Source organism: Pan troglodytes, chromosome 10 (genome assembly GCF_028858775.2).
Source record: "Pan troglodytes isolate AG18354 chromosome 10, NHGRI_mPanTro3-v2.0_pri, whole genome shotgun sequence".
Taxonomy (NCBI): domain Eukaryota; kingdom Metazoa; phylum Chordata; class Mammalia; order Primates; family Hominidae; genus Pan; species Pan troglodytes.
This window is the reverse complement of record NC_072408.2, coordinates 1,485,575-1,507,962: the sequence shown is the minus strand read 5'-3', so window position 1 is coordinate 1,507,962 and position 22,388 is coordinate 1,485,575.

Here is a 22,388-nt window from a genome sequence, read left to right as displayed (position 1 = left end):
CATTTCTATTCAGATAGCGGTGTAGATATTTCCATGTTTTTACAGATATTGGTGTAGATATTTCCATGTTTACACAGATTGCGGTGTAGATATTTCCATCTTTCTACAGATGGCATTGTAGATATTTCCATGTTTATACAGATGGCGGTGTAGATATTTCCATGTTTATATAGATGGTGGTATAGATATTACCATGTTTATACAGATAGCGGTGTAGATATTTCCAGATTTATACAGAGAGCGGTGTAGATATTTCCATGTTTATACAGATGGCGGTGTAGATATTTCCATGTTTATAGAGATGGCGGTGTAGATATTTCCATGTTTATACAGATATCGGTGTAAATATTTCCATGTTTATTTAGATCACGGTGTAGATATTTCCATGTTTATAGAGATAGCGGTGTATATATTTCCATGTTTATACAGATAGCGGTGTAGATATTTCCATGTTTATACCGACCACGGTGTAGATATTTCCATGTTTATACAGATAGCGGTGTAGATATTTCCATGTTTGTACAGATGGCGGTGTTGATATTTCCATGTATACACAGATGACCGTGTAGATATTTCCATGTTTATACAGATGGCGGCGCAGTTATTTCTATGTATATGTAGATGGCGGTGTAGATATTTCCATGTATATACAGATAGCGGTGTATTTATTTCCATGTTTATATAGAGAGCGGTGTAGATATTTCCATATATGTACACATGGCTGTGTAGATATTTCCATGTTTGTATAGATGGCGGTGTAGATATTTCCATGTTTATACAGATAACTTTGTCAGTATTTCCATATTTATACAGATGGCGGTGTAGATATTTCGATGTTTATAGAGATAGTACTGGAGATATTTCCATGTTTATAGAGAAAGCAGTGTACATATTTCCTCGTTTATACTGATCGCGGTGTAGTTATTTCCATGTTTATAGAGATAGCGGTGTGGATATTTCCATGTTTATACAGATAGGGGTTTAGATATTTCCATGTTTATAGAGATGTCGTGGTAAATATTTCCATGTTTATAAAGATCACGGTGTAGATATTTCCTTGTTTATGCAAATAGCGGTGTAGTTATTTCCATGTTTATACAGATAGCGGTGTAGATATTTCCTTCTTTATACAAAGAGCAGTGTAGGTATTTCCATGTTTATACAGATCACAGTGTAGATATTTTCTTGTTTATACAAATGGCGGTGTAGTTATTTCCATGTTTATACAGATGGCGGTGTAGATATTTCCATGTATATACAGATGGCTGTGTAGATATTTCCATGTTTATACTGATGGCTTGGTAGATATTTCCATGTTTGTACAGATGACTTGTAGGTATTTCCATGTCTATAGAGATGGCGGTGGAGATATTTCCATGTTTATAGAGATAGTTGTGTAGATATTTCCATGTTTCTACAGATAGCGGTGTAGATATTTCCATGTTTATACAGATCGCGGTGTAGATATTTCCATGTTTATGCAGATCGCGGTGTAGATATTTCCATGTTTCTACAGATAGCGGTGTAGATATTTCCATGTTTATACAGATCGCGGTGTAGATATTTCCATGTTTATGCAGATCGCGGTGTAGATAATTCCATGTTTATACAGATAGCGGTGTAGATATATCCATGTTTTTACAGATATTGGTGTAGATATTTCCATGTTTACACAGATTGCGGTGTAGATATTTCCATCTTTCTACAGATGGCATTGTAGATATTTCCATGTTTATACAGATGGCGGTGTAGATATTTCCATGTTTATATAGATGGTGGTGAAGATATTACCATGTTTATACAGATAGTGGTGTAGATATTTCCAAGTTTATACAGATAGCGGTGTAGATAGTTCCATGTTTATACAGTTGGCGGTGGAGATATTTCCATGTTTATAGAGATGGCGGTGTAGATATTTCCATGTTTATACAGATATCGGTGTAAATACTTCCATGTTTATACAGATCACGGTGTAGATAATTCCATGTTTATAGAGATAGCGGTGTATATATTTCCATCTTTATACAGATAGCGGTGTAGATATTTCCATGTTTATACAGATAGCGGTGCAGATATTTCCATGTTTGTACAGATGGTGGTGTTGATATTTCTATCTATACACAGATGACCGTGTAGATATTTCCATGTTTATACAGATAGCGGTGTAGTTATTTCCATGTTTATGTAGAGAGCGGTGTAGATATTTCCACATATGTACACATGGCTGTGTAGATATTTCCATGTTTATACAGATGGCGGTGTAGATATTTCCATGTTTATACAGATAACTTTGTCAGTATTTCCACGTTTATACAGATGGCGGTGTAGATATTTCGATGTTTATAGAGATAGTAGTGGAGATATTTCCACGTTTATACTGATCGCGGTGTAGTTATTTCCAGGTTTATAGAGATAGCGGTGTGGATATTTCCATGTTTATACAGATAGGGGTGTAGATATTTCCATGTTTATAGAGATGGCGTTGTAGATATTTCCATGTTTATACAGATCACGGTGTAGATATTTCCTAGTTTATGCAAATAGCGGTGTAGTTATTTCCATGTTTATACAGATAGCGGTGTAGATATTTCCTTGTTTATACAAATAGCAGTGTAGATATTTCCATGTTTATACAGATCACGGTGTAGATATTTCCTTGTTTATGCAAATAGCAGTGTAGTTATTTCCATGTTTATACAGATAGCGGTGTAGATATTTCCTTGTTTATACAAATAGAAGTGTAGATATTTCCATGTTTATACAGATCACGGTGTAGATATTTCCTTGTTTCTACCAATAGCGGTCTAGTTATTTCCATGTTTATACAGATAGCGGTGTAGATATTTCCATGTATATACAGATGGCTGTGTAGATATTTCCATGTTTACACAGATGGCTGTGTAGATATTTCCATGTTTATACAGATGACTTGTAGGTATTTCCATGTTTATGCAGATGGCGGTGTAGATATGTCCATGTTTATAGAGATAGCTGTGTAGATATTTCCATGTTTCTACAGATAGCGGTGTACATATTTCCATGTTTATACAGATCGCGGTGTAGATATTTCCATGTTTATGCAGATCGCGGTGTAGATATTTCCATGTTTATACAGATAGCGGTGTAGATATTTCCACGTTTATATTGATCGCGATGTAGTTATTTCCATGTTTATAGAGATAACGGTGTGGTTATTTCCATGTTTATACAGATATTGGTGTAGATATTTCCATGTTTACACAGATTGCGGTGTAGATATTTCCATCTTTCTACAGATGGCATTGTAGATATTTCCATGTTTATACAGATGGCGGTGTAGATATTTCCATGTTTATATAGATGGTGGTGTAGATATTACCATGTTTATACAGATAGCGGTGTGGATAAGATATTTCCATGTTTATACAGATCACGGTGTAGATATTTCCATGTTTATAGAGATTGCGGTGTATATATTTCCATGTTTATACAGATAGCGGTGTAGATATTTCCATGTTTATACAGACCACGGTGTAGATATTTCCATGTTTATACAGATAGCGGTGCAGATGTTTCCATGTTTGTACAGATGGCGATGTTGATATTTCCATTTATACACAGATGACCGTGTAGACATTTGCATGTTTATACAGATGGCGGCACAGATATTTCTATGGATATGTAGATGGCGGTGTAGATATTTCCACGTATATACAGATAGCGGTGTAGTTATTTCCATGTTTATATAGAGAGCGGTGTAGATATTTCCATATATGTACACATGGCTGTCTAGATATTTCCATGTTTATACAGATGGCGGTGTAGATATTTCCATGTTTATACTGATAACTTTGTAAGTATTTCCATGTTTATACAGATGGCGGTGTAGATATTTCGATGTTTATAGAGATAGCAGTGGAGATATTTCCATGTTTATAGGGATAGCGTTGTAGATATTTCCACGTTTATACTGATCGCGGTGTAGTTATTTCCATGTTTATAGAGATAGCGGTGTGGATATTTCCATGTTTATACAGATAGGGCTGTAGATATTTCCATGTTTATAGAGATGGCGTTGTAGATATTTCCATGTTTATACAGATCACGGTGTAGATATTTCCTTGTTTATGCAAATAGTGGTGTAGTTATTTCCATGTTTATACAGATAGCAGTGTAGATATTTCCTTGTTTATAGAAATAGCAGTGTAGATATTTCCATGTTTATACAGATCACGGTGTAGATATTTCGTTGGTTATACAAATAGCGGTGTAGTTATTTCCATGTTTATACAGGTAGCGGTGTAGATATTTCCAAGTATATACAGATGGCTGTGTAGATATTTCCATGTTTATACAGATGGCTGTGTAGATATTTCCATGTTTATACTGATGACTTGTAGGTATTTCCATGTTTATAGAGATGGCGGTGTAGATATTTCCATGGTTATATAGATAGCTGTGTAGATATTTCCATGTTTCTACAGATAGCGGAGTAGATATTTACATGTTTATAGAGATCGCGGTGTAGATATTTACATGTTTATACAGATCGCGGTGTAGATATTTCCATGTTTATGCAGATCGCGGTGTAGATATTTCCATGTATCTACAGATAGCGGTGTAGATATTTCCATGTTTATACAGATCGCGGAGTAGATATTTCCATGTTTATGCAGATCGCGGTGTAGATATTTCCATGTTTATACAGATAGCGGTGTAGATATTTCCATGTTTTTACAGACATTGGTGTAGATATTTCCATGTTTATACAGATGGCGGTGTAGATATTTCCATGTTTATACAGATGGCGGTGTAGATATTTCCATGTTTTTACAGACATTGGTGGAGATATTTCCATGTTTACACAGATTGTGGTGTAGATATTTCCATCTTTCAACAGATGGCATTGTAGATATTTCCATGTTTATACAGATGGCGGTGTAGATATTTCCATGTTTATACAGATGGCGGTGTAGATATTTCCATGTTTATAGAGATGGCGGTGTAGTTATTTCCATTTTTATACAGATATCGGAGTATTTCCATGTTTATACAGATCACGGTGTAGATATTTCCATGTTTATAGAGATAGCGGTGTATATATTTCCATGTTTATACAGATAGCGGTGTAGATATTTCCATGTTTATACAGACCACGGTGTAGATATTTCCATGTTTATACAGATAGCGCTGCAGATATTTCCAAATTTGTACCGATGGCGGTGTTGATATTTCCATCTATACACAGATGACCGTGTAGATATTTCCATGTTTATACAGATGGTGGCGCAGATATTTCTATGGATATGTAGTTGGCGGTGTAGATATTTCCATGTATATACCGATAGCGGTGTAGTTATTTCCATGTTTATATAGAGAGCGGTGTAGATATTTCCATGTATGTACACATGGCTGTCTAGATATTTCCATGTTTATACAGATGGCGGTGTAGATATTTCCATGTTTATACTGATAACTTTGTAAGTATTTCCATGTTTATACAGATGGCGGTGTAGATATTTCGATGTTTATAGAGATAGCAGTGGAGATATTTCCATGTTTATAGAGATAGCGGTGTAGATATTTCCACGTTTATACTGATCGCGGTGTAGTTATTTCCATGTTTATAGAGATAGCGGTGTGGATATTTCCATGTTTATACAGATAGGGCTGTAGATATTTCCATGTTTATAGAGATGGCGTTGTAGATATTTCCATGTTTATACAGATCACGGTGTAGATATTTCCTTGTTTATGCAAATAGTGGTGTAGTTATTTCCATGTTTATACAGTTAGCAGTGTAGATATTTCCTTGTTTATAGAAATAGCAGTGTAGATATTTCCATGTTTATACAGATCACGGTGTAGATATTTCGTTGGTTATACAAATAGCGGTGTAGTTATTTCCATGTTTATACAGGTAGCGGTGTAGATATTTCCAAGTATATACAGATGGCTGTGTAGATATTTCCATGTTTATACAGATGGCTGTGTAGATATTTACATGTTTATACTGATGACTTGTAGGTATTTCCATGTTTATAGAGATGGCGGTGTAGATATTTCCATGGTTATAGAGATAGCTGTGTAGATATTTCCATGTTTCTACAGATAGCGGAGTAGATATTTACATGTTTATAGAGATCGCGGTGTAGATATTTACATGTTTATACAGATCGCGGTGTAGATATTTCCATGTTTATGCAGATCGCGGTGTAGATATTTCCATGTATCTACAGATAGCGGTGTAGATATTTCCATGTTTATACAGATCGCGGAGTAGATATTTCCATGTTTATGCAGATCGCGGTGTAGATATTTCCATGTTTATACAGATAGCGGTGTAGATATTTCCATGTTTTTACAGACATTGGTGTAGATATTTCCATGTTTATACAGATGGCGGTGTAGATATTTCCATGTTTATACAGATGGCGGTGTAGATATTTCCATGTTTTTACAGACATTGGTGGAGATATTTCCATGTTTACACAGATTGTGGTGTAGATATTTCCATCTTTCAACAGATGGCATTGTAGATATTTCCATGTTTATACAGATGGCGGTGTAGATATTTCCATGTTTATACAGATGGCGGTGTAGATATTTCCATGTTTATAGAGATGGCGGTGTAGTTATTTCCATTTTTATACAGATATCGGAGTATTTCCATGTTTATACAGATCACGGTGTAGATATTTCCATGTTTATAGAGATAGCGGTGTATATATTTCCATGTTTATACAGATAGCGGTGTAGATATTTCCATGTTTATACAGACCACGGTGTAGATATTTCCATGTTTATACAGATAGCGCTGCAGATATTTCCAAATTTGTACCGATGGCGGTGTTGATATTTCCATCTATACACAGATGACCGTGTAGATATTTCCATGTTTATACAGATGGTGGCGCAGATATTTCTATGGATATGTAGTTGGCGGTGTAGATATTTCCATGTATATACCGATAGCGGTGTAGTTATTTCCATGTTTATATAGAGAGCGGTGTAGATATTTCCATGTATGTACACATGGCTGTCTAGATATTTCCATGTTTATACAGATGGCGGTGTAGATATTTCCATGTTTATACTGATAACTTTGTAAGTATTTCCATGTTTATACAGATGGCGGTGTAGATATTTCGATGTTTATAGAAATAGCAGTGGAGATATTTCCATGTTTATAGAGATAGCGGTGTAGATATTTCCACGTTTATACTGATCACGGTGTGGTTACTTCCAGGTTTTTAGAGATAGCGGTGTGGATATTTCCATGTTTATACAGATAGGGGTGTAGATATTTCCATGTTTATAGAGATGTCGTTGTAGATATTTCCATGTTTATACAGATCACGGTGTAGATATTTCCTTGTTTATGCAAATAGCGGTGTAGTTATTTCCATGTTTATACAGATAGCAGTGTAGATATTTCCTTGTTTATACAAATAGCATTGTAGATATTTCCATGTTTATACAGATCACGGGGTAGATATTTCCTTGTTTATACAAATAGCGGTGTAGTTATTTCCATGTTTATACAGATAGCGGTGTAGATATTTCCGTGAATATACAGATGGCTGTGTAGATATTTCCATGTTTATACAGATGGCTGTGTAGATATTTCCATGTTTATACAGATGACTTGTAGGTATTTCCATGTTTATACAGATGGCGGTGTAGATATTTCCATGTTTATAGAGATAGCTGTGTAGATATTTCCATGTTTCTACAGATAGCGGTGTAGATATTTCCATGTTTATACAGATCGCGTTGTAGATATTTCCATGTTTATACAGATCGCGGTGTAGATATTTCCATGTTTCTACAGATCGCGGTGTAGATATTTCCATATTTATACAGATCGAGGTGTAGATATTTCCATGTTTATGCAGATCGCGGTGTAGATATTTCCATGTTTATACAGATAGCGGTGTAGATATTTCGTTGTTTTTACAGATATTGGTGTATATATTTCCATGTTTACACAGATTGCAGTGTAGATATTTCCATCTTTCTACAGACGGCATTTTAGGTATTTCCATGTTTATACAGATGGCGGTGTAGATATTTCCATGTTTATAGAGATGGCGGTGTAGATATTTCCATGTTTATACAGATATCGGTGTAAATATTTCCATGGTTATACACATCACGGTGTAGATATTTCCATGTTTATAGAGATAGCGGTGTATATATTTCCATGTTTATACAGATAGCGGTGTAGATATTTCCATGTTTATACAGACCACGTTGTAGATATTTCCATGTTTATACAGATAGCGGTGCAGATATTTCCATGTTTGTACAGATGGCGGTGTTGATATTTCCATCTGTACACAGATGACCGTGTAGATATTTCCATGTTTATACAGATGGCGGCGCAGATATTTCTTTGGATATGTAGATGGCGGTGTAGATATTTCCGTGTATATACAGACAGCGGTGTAGTTATTTCCATGTTTATATAGAGAGCGGTGTAGATATTTCCATATATGTACACATGGCTGCGTAGATATTTACATGTTTTTACAGATGGCGGTGTAGATATTTCCATGTTTATGCAGATAACTTTGTAAGTATTTCCATGTTTATACACATGGCGGTGTAGATATTTCAATGTTTATAGAGATAGCAGTGGAGATATTTCCATGTTTATAGAGATAGCGGTGTAGATATTTCCTCGTTTATACTGATCGCGGTGTAGTTATTTCCATGTTTATAGAGATAGCGGTGTGGATATTCCCATGTTTATACAGATAGGGGTGAGGATATTTCCATGTTTATACAGATGGCGTTGTAGATATTTCCATGTTTATACAGATCACGGTGTAGATATTTCCTTGTTTATGCAAATAGCGGTGTAGTTATCTCCATGTTTATACAGATAGTGGTGTAGATATTTCCTTGTTTATACAAATAGCAGTGTAGATATTTCCATGTTTATACAGATCACGGTGTAGATATTTCCTTGTTTATACAAATAGCGGTGTAGTTATTTTCATGTTTATACAGATAGCGGTGTAGATATTTCCTTGTATATACTGATGGCTGTGTAGATATTTCCATGTTTATACAGATGGCTGTGTAGTTATTTCCATGTTTATACAGATGATTTGTAGGTATTTCCATGTTTATACAGATGGCGGTGTAGATATTTCCATGTTTATAGAGATAGCTGTGTAGATATTTCCATGTTTCTACAGATAGCGGTGTAGATATTTCCATGTTTATGCAGATCGCGGTGTGGATATTTCCATGTTTCTACAGATAGCGGTGTAGATATTTCCAGGTTTATACAGATAGCGGTGTAGGTATTTCCATGTTTATACAGATGGCGGTGTAGATATTTCCATGTTTATATAGATGGTGATGTAGATATTACCATGTTTATACAGATAGCGGTGTAGATATTTTCAAGTTTATACAGATAACAGTGTAGATATTTCCATGTTTATACAGATGGCAGTGTAGATATTTCCATGTTTATAGAGATGGCGGTGTAGATATTTCCATGTTTATACAGATATCGTTGTAAATATTTCCATGTTTATACAGATCACGGTGTAGGTATTTCCATGTTTATACAGATAGCGATGTATATATTTCCATGTTTATACAGATAGCGGTGTAGATATTTCCATGTTTATACTGATCACGGTGTAGTTATTTCCATGTATTTAGAGATAGCGGTGTGGATATTTCCATGTTTATTCAGATAGGGGTGTAGATATTTCCATGTTTAGAGGGATGGCGTTGTAGATATTTCCATGTTTATACAGATCACGGTGTAGATATTTCCTTGTTTATACAAATAGCGGTGTAGTTATTTCCATGTTTATACAGATAGCGGTCTAGATATTTCCATGTATATACAGATGGCTGTGTAGATATTTCCATGTTTATACAGATGGCTGTGTAGATATTTCCATGTTTATACAGATGACTTGTAGGTGTTTCCATGTTTATACAGATGGGGGTGTAGATATTTCCATGTTTATAGAGATAGCTGTGTAGATATTTCCATGTTTCTACAGATAGCTGTGTAGATATTTCCATGTTTATACAGATCGCGGTGTAGATATTTCCATGTTTATGCAGATCGTGGTGTAGATATTTCCATTTCTATTCAGATAGCGGTGTAGATATTTCCATGTTTTTACAGATATTGGTGTAGATATTTCCATGTTTACACAGATTGCGGTGTAGATATTTCCATCTTTCTACAGATGGCATTGTAGATATTTCCATGTTTATACAGATGGCGGTGTAGATATTTCCATGTTTATATAGATGGTGGTATAGATATTACCATGTTTATACAGATAGCGGTGTAGATATTTCCAGATTTATACAGAGAGCGGTGTAGATATTTCCATGTTTATACAGATGGCGGTGTAGATATTTCCATGTTTATAGAGATGGCGGTGTAGATATTTCCATGTTTATACAGATATCGGTGTAAATATTTCCATGTTTATTTAGATCACGGTGTAGATATTTCCATGTTTATAGAGATAGCGGTGTATATATTTCCATGTTTATACAGATAGCGGTGTAGATATTTCCATGTTTATACCGACCACGGTGTAGATATTTCCATGTTTATACAGATAGCGGTGTAGATATTTCCATGTTTGTACAGATGGCGGTGTTGATATTTCCATGTATACACAGATGACCGTGTAGATATTTCCATGTTTATACAGATGGCGGCGCAGTTATTTCTATGTATATGTAGATGGCGGTGTAGATATTTCCATGTATATACAGATAGCGGTGTAGTTATTTCCATGTTTATATAGAGAGCGGTGTAGATATTTCCATATATGTACACATGGCTGTGTAGATATTTCCATGTTTGTATAGATGGCGGTGTAGATATTTCCATGTTTATACAGATAACTTTGTCAGTATTTCCATATTTATACAGATGGCGGTGTAGATATTTCGATGTTTATAGAGATAGTACTGGAGATATTTCCATGTTTATAGAGAAAGCAGTGTACATATTTCCTCGTTTATACTGATCGCGGTGTAGTTATTTCCATGTTTATAGAGATAGCGGTGTGGATATTTCCATGTTTATACAGATAGGGGTTTAGATATTTCCATGTTTATAGAGATGTCGTGGTAAATATTTCCATGTTTATAAAGATCACGGTGTAGATATTTCCTTGTTTATGCAAATAGCGGTGTAGTTATTTCCATGTTTATACAGATAGCGGTGTAGATATTTCCTTCTTTATACAAAGAGCAGTGTAGGTATTTCCATGTTTATACAGATCACAGTGTAGATATTTTCTTGTTTATACAAATGGCGGTGTAGTTATTTCCATGTTTATACAGATGGCGGTGTAGATATTTCCATGTATATACAGATGGCTGTGTAGATATTTCCATGTTTATACTGATGGCTTTGTAGATATTTCCATGTTTGTACAGATGACTTGTAGGTATTTCCATGTCTATAGAGATGGCGGTGGAGATATTTCCATGTTTATAGAGATAGTTGTGTAGATATTTCCATGTTTCTACAGATAGCGGTGTAGATATTTCCATGTTTATACAGATCGCGGTGTAGATATTTCCATGTTTATGCAGATCGCGGTGTAGATATTTCCATGTTTCTACAGATAGCGGTGTAGATATTTCCATGTTTATACAGATCGCGGTGTAGATATTTCCATGTTTATGCAGATCGCGGTGTAGATAATTCCATGTTTATACAGATAGCGGTGTAGATATTTCCATGTTTTTACAGATATTGGTGTAGATATTTCCATGTTTACACAGATTGCGGTGTAGATATTTCCATCTTTCTACAGATGGCATTGTAGATATTTCCATGTTTATACAGATGGCGGTGATATTTCCATGTTTATATAGATGGTGGTGAAGATATTACCATGTTTATACAGATAGTGGTGTAGATATTTCCAAGTTTATACAGATAGCGGTGTAGATAGTTCCATGTTTATACAGTTGGCGGTGGAGATATTTCCATGTTTATAGAGATGGCGGTGTAGATATTTCCATGTTTATACAGATATCGGTGTAAATACTTCCATGTTTATACAGATCACGGTGTAGATAATTCCATGTTTATAGAGATAGCGGTGTATATATTTCCATCTTTATACAGATAGCGGTGTAGATATTTCCATGTTTATACAGACCACGGTGTAGATATTTCCATGTTTATACAGATAGCGGTGCAGATATTTCCATGTTTGTACAGATGGCGGTGTTGATATTTCCATCTATACACAGATGACCGTGTAGATATTTCCATGTTTATACAGATGGTGGCGCAGATATTTCTATGGATATGTAGATGGTGGTGTAGGTATTTCCATGTATATACAGATAGCGGTGTAGTTATTTCCATGTTTATATAGAGAGCTTTGTAGATACCTCCATATATGTACACATGGCTGTGTAGATATTTCCATGTTTATACAGATGGCGGTGTAGATATTTCCATGTTTATACAGATTACTTTGTCAGTATTTCCATGTTTATACAGTTGGCGGTGTAGTTATTTCGATGTTTATAGAGATATCAGTGGAGATATTTCCATTTTTATAGGGATAGCGGTGTAGATATTTCCACGTTTTTGCTGATCGCAGTGTAGTTATTTCCATGTTTATAGAGAGCGGTGTGGATATTTCCATGTTTATACAGATAGGGGTTTAGATATTTCCATTTTTATAGAGATGGCGTTGTAGATATTTCCATGTTTATACAGATCACGGTGTAGATATTTCCTTGTTTATGCAAATAGCGGTATAGTTATTTCCATGTTTATACAGATAGCGGTGTAGATATTTCCTTGTTTATACAAATAGCAGTGTAGATATTTCCATGTTTATACAGATCACGGTGTAGATATTTCCTTGTTTATACAAATAGCGGTGTAGTTATGTCCATGTTTATACAGATAGCGGTGTAGGTATTTCCATGTATATACAGATGGCTGTGTAGATATTTCCATGTTTATACAGATGGCTGTGTAGATATTTCCTTGTTTATACAGATGACTTGTAGGTATTTCCATGTTTATACAGATGGCGGTGTAGATATTTCCATGTTTATACAGATAGCTGTGCAGATATTTCCATGTTTCTACAGATAGCGGTGTAGATATTTCCATGTTTATGCAGATCGCGGTGTAGATATTTCCATGTTTATGCAGATCGCGGTGTAGATATTTCCATGTTTCTACAGATAGCGGTGTAGATATATCCATGTTTATACATATCGTGGTGTAGATATTTCCATGTTTATGCAGATCGCGGTGTAGATATTTCCATGTTTATACAGATAGCGGTGTAGATATTTCCATGTTTTTACAGATATTGGGGTAGATATTTCCATGTTTACACAGATTGCGGTGTAGATATTTCCATCTTCCTACAGATGGCATTGTAGATATTTCCATGTTTATACAGATGGCGGTGTAGATATTTCCATGTTTATATAGATGGTGGTGTAGATATTACCATGTTTATACAGATAGCGGTGTAGATATTTCCAGGTTTATACAGATAGCGGTGTAGATATTTCCATGTTTATACAGATGGCGGTGTAGATATTTCCATGTTTATAGAGATGGCGGTGTAGATATTTCCATGTTCATACAGATATCGTTGTAAATATTTCCAGGTTTATACAGATCACAGTGTAGATATTTCCATGTTTATAGAGATAGCGGTGTATATATTTCCATGTTTATACAGACAGCGGTGTAGATATTTCCACGTTTATAGAGACCACGGTGTAGATATTTCCATGTTTATACAGATAGCGGTGCAGATATTTCCATGTTTGTACAGATGGTGGTGTTGATATTTCTATCTATACACAGATGACCGTGTAGATATTTCCATGTTTATACAGATAGCGGTGTAGTTATTTCCATGTTTATGTAGAGAGCGGTGTAGATATTTCCACATATGTACACATGGCTGTGTAGATATTTCCATGTTTATACAGATGGCGGTGTAGATATTTCCATGTTTATACAGATAACTTTGTCAGTATTTCCACGTTTATACAGATGGCGGTGTAGATATTTCGATGTTTATAGAGATAGTAGTGGAGATATTTCCACGTTTATACTGATCGCGGTGTAGTTATTTCCAGGTTTATAGAGATAGCGGTGTGGATATTTCCATGTTTATACAGATAGGGGTGTAGATATTTCCATGTTTATAGAGATGGCGTTGTAGATATTTCCATGTTTATACAGATCACGGTGTAGATATTTCCTAGTTTATGCAAATAGCGGTGTAGTTATTTCCATGTTTATACAGATAGCGGTGTAGATATTTCCTTGTTTATACAAATAGCAGTGTAGATATTTCCATGTTTATACAGATCACGGTGTAGATATTTCCTTGTTTATGCAAATAGCAGTGTAGTTATTTCCATGTTTATACCGATAGCGGTGTAGATATTTCCTTGTTTATACAAATAGAAGTGTAGATATTTCCATGTTTATACAGATCACGGTGTAGATATTTCCTTGTTTCTACCAATAGCGGTCTAGTTATTTCCATGTTTATACAGATAGCGGTGTAGATATTTCCATGTATATACAGATGGCTGTGTAGATATTTCCATGTTTACACAGATGGCTGTGTAGATATTTCCATGTTTATACAGATGACTTGTAGGTATTTCCATGTTTATACAGATGGCGGTGTAGATATGTCCATGTTTATAGAGATAGCTGTGTAGATATTTCCATGTTTCTACAGATAGCGGTGTACATATTTCCATGTTTATACAGATCGCGGTGTAGATATTTCCATGTTTATGCAGATCGCGGTGTAGATATTTCCATGTTTATACAGATAGCGGTGTAGATATTTCCACGTTTATATTGATCGCGATGTAGTTATTTCCATGTTTATAGAGATAACGGTGTGGTTATTTCCATGTTTATACAGATATTGGTGTAGATATTTCCATGTTTACACAGATTGCGGTGTAGATATTTCCATCTTTCTACAGATGGCATTGTAGATATTTCCATGTTTATACAGATGGCGGTGTAGATATTTCCATGTTTATATAGATGGTGGTGTAGATATTACCATGTTTATACAGATAGCGGTGTGGATAAGATATTTCCATGTTTATACAGATCACGGTGTAGATATTTCCATGTTTATAGAGATTGCGGTGTATATATTTCCATGTTTATACAGATAGCGGTGTAGATATTTCCATGTTTATACAGACCACGGTGTAGATATTTCCATGTTTATACAGATAGCGGTGCAGATGTTTCCATGTTTGTACAGATGGCGATGTTGATATTTCCATTTATACACAGATGACCGTGTAGACATTTGCATGTTTATACAGATGGCGGCACAGATATTTCTATGGATATGTAGATGGCGGTGTAGATATTTCCACGTATATACAGATAGCGGTGTAGTTATTTCCATGTTTATATAGAGAGCGGTGTAGATATTTCCATATATGTACACATGGCTGTCTAGATATTTCCATGTTTATACAGATGGCGGTGTAGATATTTCCATGTTTATACTGATAACTTTGTAAGTATTTCCATGTTTATACAGATGGCGGTGTAGATATTTCGATGTTTATAGAGATAGCAGTGGAGATATTTCCATGTTTATAGGGATAGCGTTGTAGATATTTCCACGTTTATACTGATCGCGGTGTAGTTATTTCCATGTTTATAGAGATAGCGGTGTGGATATTTCCATGTTTATACAGATAGGGCTGTAGATATTTCCATGTTTATAGAGATGGCGTTGTAGATATTTCCATGTTTATACAGATCACGGTGTAGATATTTCCTTGTTTATGCAAATAGTGGTGTAGTTATTTCCATGTTTATACAGATAGCAGTGTAGATATTTCCTTGTTTATAGAAATAGCAGTGTAGATATTTCCATGTTTATACAGATCACGGTGTAGATATTTCGTTGGTTATACAAATAGCGGTGTAGTTATTTCCATGTTTATACAGGTAGCGGTGTAGATATTTCCAAGTATATACAGATGGCTGTGTAGATATTTCCATGTTTATACAGATGGCTGTGTAGATATTTCCATGTTTATACTGATGACTTGTAGGTATTTCCATGTTTATAGAGATGGCGGTGTAGATATTTCCATGGTTATAGAGATAGCTGTGTAGATATTTCCATGTTTCTACAGATAGCGGAGTAGATATTTACATGTTTATAGAGATCGCGGTGTAGATATTTACATGTTTATACAGATCGCGGTGTAGATATTTCCATGTTTATGCAGATCGCGGTGTAGATATTTCCATGTATCTACAGATAGCGGTGTAGATATTTCCATGTTTATACAGATCGCGGAGTAGATATTTCCATGTTTATGCAGATCGCGGTGTAGATATTTCCATGTTTATACAGATAGCGGTGTAGATATTTCCATGTTTTTACAGACATTGGTGTAGATATTTCCATGTTTATACAGATGGCGGTGTAGATATTTCCATGTTTATACAGATGGCGGTGTAGATATTTCCATGTTTTTACAGACATTGGTGGAGATATTTCCATGTTTACACAGATTGTGGTGTAGATATTTCCATCTTTCAACAGATGGCATTGTAGATATTTCCATGTTTATACAGATGGCGGTGTAGATATTTCCATGTTTATACAGATGGCGGTGTAGATATTTCCATGTTTATAGAGATGGCGGTGTAGTTATTTCCATTTTTATACAGATATCGGAGTATTTCCATGTTTATACAGATCACGGTGTAGATATTTCCATGTTTATAGAGATAGCGGTGTATATATTTCCATGTTTATACAGATAGCGGTGTAGATATTTCCATGTTTATACAGACCACGGTGTAGATATTTCCATGTTTATACAGATAGCGCTGCAGATATTTCCAAATTTGTACCGATGGCGGTGTTGATATTTCCATCTATACACAGATGACCGTGTAGATATTTCCATGTTTATACAGATGGTGGCGCAGATATTTCTATGGATATGTAGTTGGCGGTGTAGATATTTCCATGTATATACCGATAGCGGTGTAGTTATTTCCATGTTTATATAGAGAGCGGTGTAGATATTTCCATGTATGTACACATGGCTGTCTAGATATTTCCATGTTTATACAGATGGCGGTGTAGATATTTCCATGTTTATACTGATAACTTTGTAAGTATTTCCATGTTTATACAGATGGCGGTGTAGATATTTCGATGTTTATAGAGATAGCAGTGGAGATATTTCCATGTTTATAGAGATAGCGGTGTAGATATTTCCACGTTTATACTGATCGCGGTGTAGTTATTTCCATGTTTATAGAGATAGCGGTGTGGATATTTCCATGTTTATACAGATAGGGCTGTAGATATTTCCATGTTTATAGAGATGGCGTTGTAGATATTTCCATGTTTATACAGATCACGGTGTAGATATTTCCTTGTTTATGCAAATAGCGGTGTAGTTATTTCCATGTTTATACAGATAATGGTGTAGATATTTCGTTGTTTATACAAATAGCAGTGTAGATATTTCCATGTTTATACAGATGGCGGTGTAGATATTTCCATGTTTACAGAGATAGCTGTGTAGATATTTCCATGTTTCTACAGATAGCGGTGTAGATATTTCCAAGTTTATGCAGATCGCAGTGTAGATATTTCCATGCTTATGCAGATCGCGGTGTAGATATTTCCATCTTTATACAGATAGCGGTGTAGATATTTCCATGTTTTTACAGATATTGGTGTAGGTATTTCCATGTTTACACAGATTGCAGTGTAGATATTTCCATCTTTCTACAGATGGCATTGTAGATATTTCCATGTTTATACAGATGGCGGTGTAGATATTTCCATGTTTATATAGATGGTGGAGTAGATATTACCATGTTTATACAGATAGCGGTGTAGATATTTCCAGGTTTATACAGATAGCGGTGTCGATATTTCCAGGTTTATACAGATGGCGGTGTAGATATTTCCATGTTTATAGAGATGGCGTTGTAGATATTTCCATTTTTATACAGATATCGGTGTAAGTATTTCCATGTTTATACAGATCACGTTGTAGTTATTTCCATGTTTATAGAGATAGCGGTGTATATATTTCCATGTTTATACAGATAGTGGTGTAGATATTTCCATGTTTATACAGACCACGGTGTAGATATTTCCATGTTTATACAGATGGCGGTGCAGATATTTCCATGTTTGTACAGATGGCGGTGTTGATATTTCCATCTATACACAGATGACCGTGTAGATATTTCCATGTTTATACAGATGGCGGCGCAGATATTTCTATGGATATGTAGATGGCGGTGTAGATATTTCCATGTATATACAGATAGCGGTGTAGTTATTTCTGTGTTTATATAGAGAGCGGTGTAGATATTTCCATGTATGTACACATGGCTGTGTAGATATTTCCATGTTTATACAGATGGCGGTGTAGATATTTCCATGTTTATACAGATAACTTTGTAAGTATTTCCATGTTTATACAGATGGCGGTGTAGTTATTTCAATGTTTATAGAGATAGCAGTGGAGATATTTCCATGTTTATAGAGATAGCGGTGTAGATATTTCCACGTTTATACTGATCGCGGTGTAGTTATTTCCATGTTTATAGAGATAGCGGTGTGGATATTTCCATGTTTATACAGATAGTGGTGTAGATATTTCCATGTTTATAGAGATGGCGTTGTAGATATTTCCATGTTTATACAGATCACGGTGTAGATATTTCCTTGTTTATGTAAATAGCGGTGTACTTATTTCCATGTTTATACACATAGCGGTGTAGATATTTCCTTGTTTATACAAATAGCAGTGTAGATATTTCCATGTTTATACAGATCACGGTGTAGATATTTCCTTGTTTATACAAATAGCGGTGTAGTTATTTCCATGTTTATACAGATAGCGGTGTAGATATTTCCATGTATATACAGATGGCTGTGTAGATATTTCCATGTTTATACAGATGGCTGTGTAGATATTTCCATGTTTATACAGATGACTTGTAGGTATTTCCATGTTTATACAGATGGCGTTGTAGATATTTCCATGTTTATGGAGATAGCTGTGTAGATATTTCCATGTTTCTACAGATAGCGGTGTAGTTATTTCCATGTTTATACAGATCACGGTGTAGATATTTCCATGTTTCTACAGATAGCGGTGTAGATATTTCCATATTTATGCAGATCGCGGTGTAGATATTTCCATGCTTATGCAGATCGCGGTGTAGATATCTCCATCTTTATACAGATAGCGGTGTAGATATTTCCATGTTTTTACAGATATTGGTGTAGGTATTTCCATGTTTACACAGATTGCAGTGTACATATTTCCATCTTTCTACAGATGGCATTGTAGATATTTCCTTGTTTATACAGATGGCCGTGCAGATATTTCCATGTTTATATAGATGGTGGTGTAGATATTACCATGTTTATACTGATAGCGGTGCAGATATTTCCAGGTTTATACAGATAGCGGTGTAGATATTTCCATGTTTATACAGATGGCGTTGTAGATAACTCCATGTTTATACAGATGGCGGTGTAGATATTTCCATGGTTTTACAGACATTGGTGTAGATATTTCCATGTTTACACAGATTGCGGTGTAGATATTTCCATCTTTCTACAGATGGCATTGTAGATATTTCCATGTTTATACAGATGGCGGTGTAGATATTTCCATGTTTATACTGATAACTTTGTAAGTATTTCCATGTTTACACAGATGGCGGTGTAGATATTTCGATGTTTATAGAGATAGCACTGGAGATATTTCCATGTTTATAGAGATAGCGGTGTAGATATTTCCACGTTTATACTGATCGCGGTGTAGTTATTTCCATGTTTATAGAGATAGCGGTGTGGATATTTCCATGTTTATACAGATAGGGGTGTAGATATTTCCATGTTTACAGAGATGGCGTTGTAGATATTTCCATGTTTATACAGATCACGGTGTAGATATTTCCTTGTTTATGCAAATAGCGGTGTAGTTATTTCCATGTTTATACAGATAGCGGTGTAGAAATTTCCTTGTTTATACAAATAGCAATGTAGATATTTCCATGTTTATACAGATCACGGTGTATATATTTCCTTGTTTATACAAATAGCGGTGTAGTTATTTCCATGTTTATACAGATAGCAGTGCAGATATTTCCATGTATATACAGATGGCTGTGTAGATATTTCCATGTTTATACAGATGGCTGTGTAGATATTTCCATGTTTATACAGATGACTTGTAGGTATTTCCATGTTTCTACATATGGCGGTGTAGATATTTCGATGTTTACAGAGATAGCTGTGTAGATATTTCCATGTTTCTACAGATAGCGGTGTAGATATTTCCAAGTTTATGCAGATCGCGGTGTAGATATTTCCATGTTTATACAGATAGCGGTGTAGATATTTCCATGTTTTTACAGACATTGGTGTAGATATTTCCATGTTTATACAGATCGCGGTGTAGATATTTCCATGTTTATGCAGATCGCGGTGTAGATATTTCCATGTTTGTACAGATAGCGGTGTAGATATTTCCATGTTTTTACAGATATTGGTGTAGATATTTCCATGTTTACGCAGATTGCGCTGTAGATATTTCCATCTTTCTACAGATGGCATTGTAGATATTTCCATGTTTATACAGATGGTGGTGTAGATATTTCCATGTTTATATAGATGGTGGTGTAGATATTACCATGTTTATACAGAAAGCTCTGAAGATATTTCCATGTTTATACAGATAGCGGTGTAGATATTTCCATGTTTATACAGATGGCGGTGTAGATATTTCCATGTTTACAGAGATGGCGTTGTAGATATTTCCATGTTTATACAGATATCGGTGAAAATATTTCCACGTTTATACAGATCGCGGTGTAGATATTTCCATGTTTATAGAGATAGCTGTGTATACATTTCCATGTTTATACAGCTAGTGGTGTAGATATTTCCATGTTTATACAGACCACGGTGTAGATATTTCCATGTTTATACAGATAGCGGTGCAGATATTTCCATGTTTGTACAGAGGGCGGTGTTGATATTTCCATCTATACACTGATGACCGTGTAGATATTTCCATGTTTATACAGATGGCGGCGCAGATATTTCTATGGATATGTTGATGGCAGTGTAGATAATTCCATTTATATACAGATAGCGGTGTAGTTATTTCCATGTATATATATAAAGAGCGATGTAGATATTTCCATGTATGTACACATGGCTGTGTAGATATTTCCATGTTTATACAGATGGCGGTGTAGATATTTCCATGTTTATACAGATAACTTTGTAAATATTTCCATGTTTATACAGATGGCGGTGTAGATATTTTGATGTCTATAGAGATAGCAGTGGAGATATTTCCATGTTTATAGAGATAGCGGTGTAGATATTTCCACGTTTATACTGATAGCGGTGTAGTTATTTCCATGTTTATAGAGATAGCGGTGTGAATATTTACATGTTTATACAGATAGGGGTGTAGATATTTCCATGTTTATAGAGATGGCGTTGTAGATATTTCCATGTTTATACAGATCACGGTGTAGATATTTCCTTGTTTATGCAAAGAGCGGTGTAGTTATTTCCATGTTTATACAGATAGCGGTGTAGATATTTCCATGTATATACACATGGCTGTGTAGATATTTCCATGTTTATACAGATGGCTGTGTAGATATTTCCATGTTTATACAGATGACTTGTAGGTATTTCCATGTTTTTACAGATGGCGGTGTAGATATTTCCATGTTTATAGAGATAGCTGTGTAGATATTTCCATGTTTCTAGAGATAGCGGTGTAGTTATTTCCATGTTTATACAGATCGCGGTGCAGATATTTCCATGTTTATGCAGATCGCGGTGTAGATATTTCCATGTTTCCACAGATAGCGGTGTAGATATTTCCATGTTTATGCAGATCGCGGTGTAGATATTTCCATGCTTATGCAGATCGCGGTGTAGATATTTCCATCTTTATACAGATAGCGGTGTAGATATTTCAATGTTTTTACAGATATTGGTGTAGGTATTTCCATGTTTACACAGATTGCAGTGTAGATATTTCCATCTTTCTACAGATGGCATTCTAGATATTTCCATGTTTATACAGATGGCGGTGTAGATATTTCCATGTTTATATAGATGGTGGTGTAGATATTACCATGTTTACACAGATAGCGGTGTAGATATTTCCAGGTTTATAGAGATAGCGGTGTATATATTTCCTTGTTTATACAGATAGCGGTGTAGATATTTCCATGTTTATACAGACCACGGTGTAGATATTTCCATGTTTATACAGATAGCGGTGAAGATATTTCCATGTTT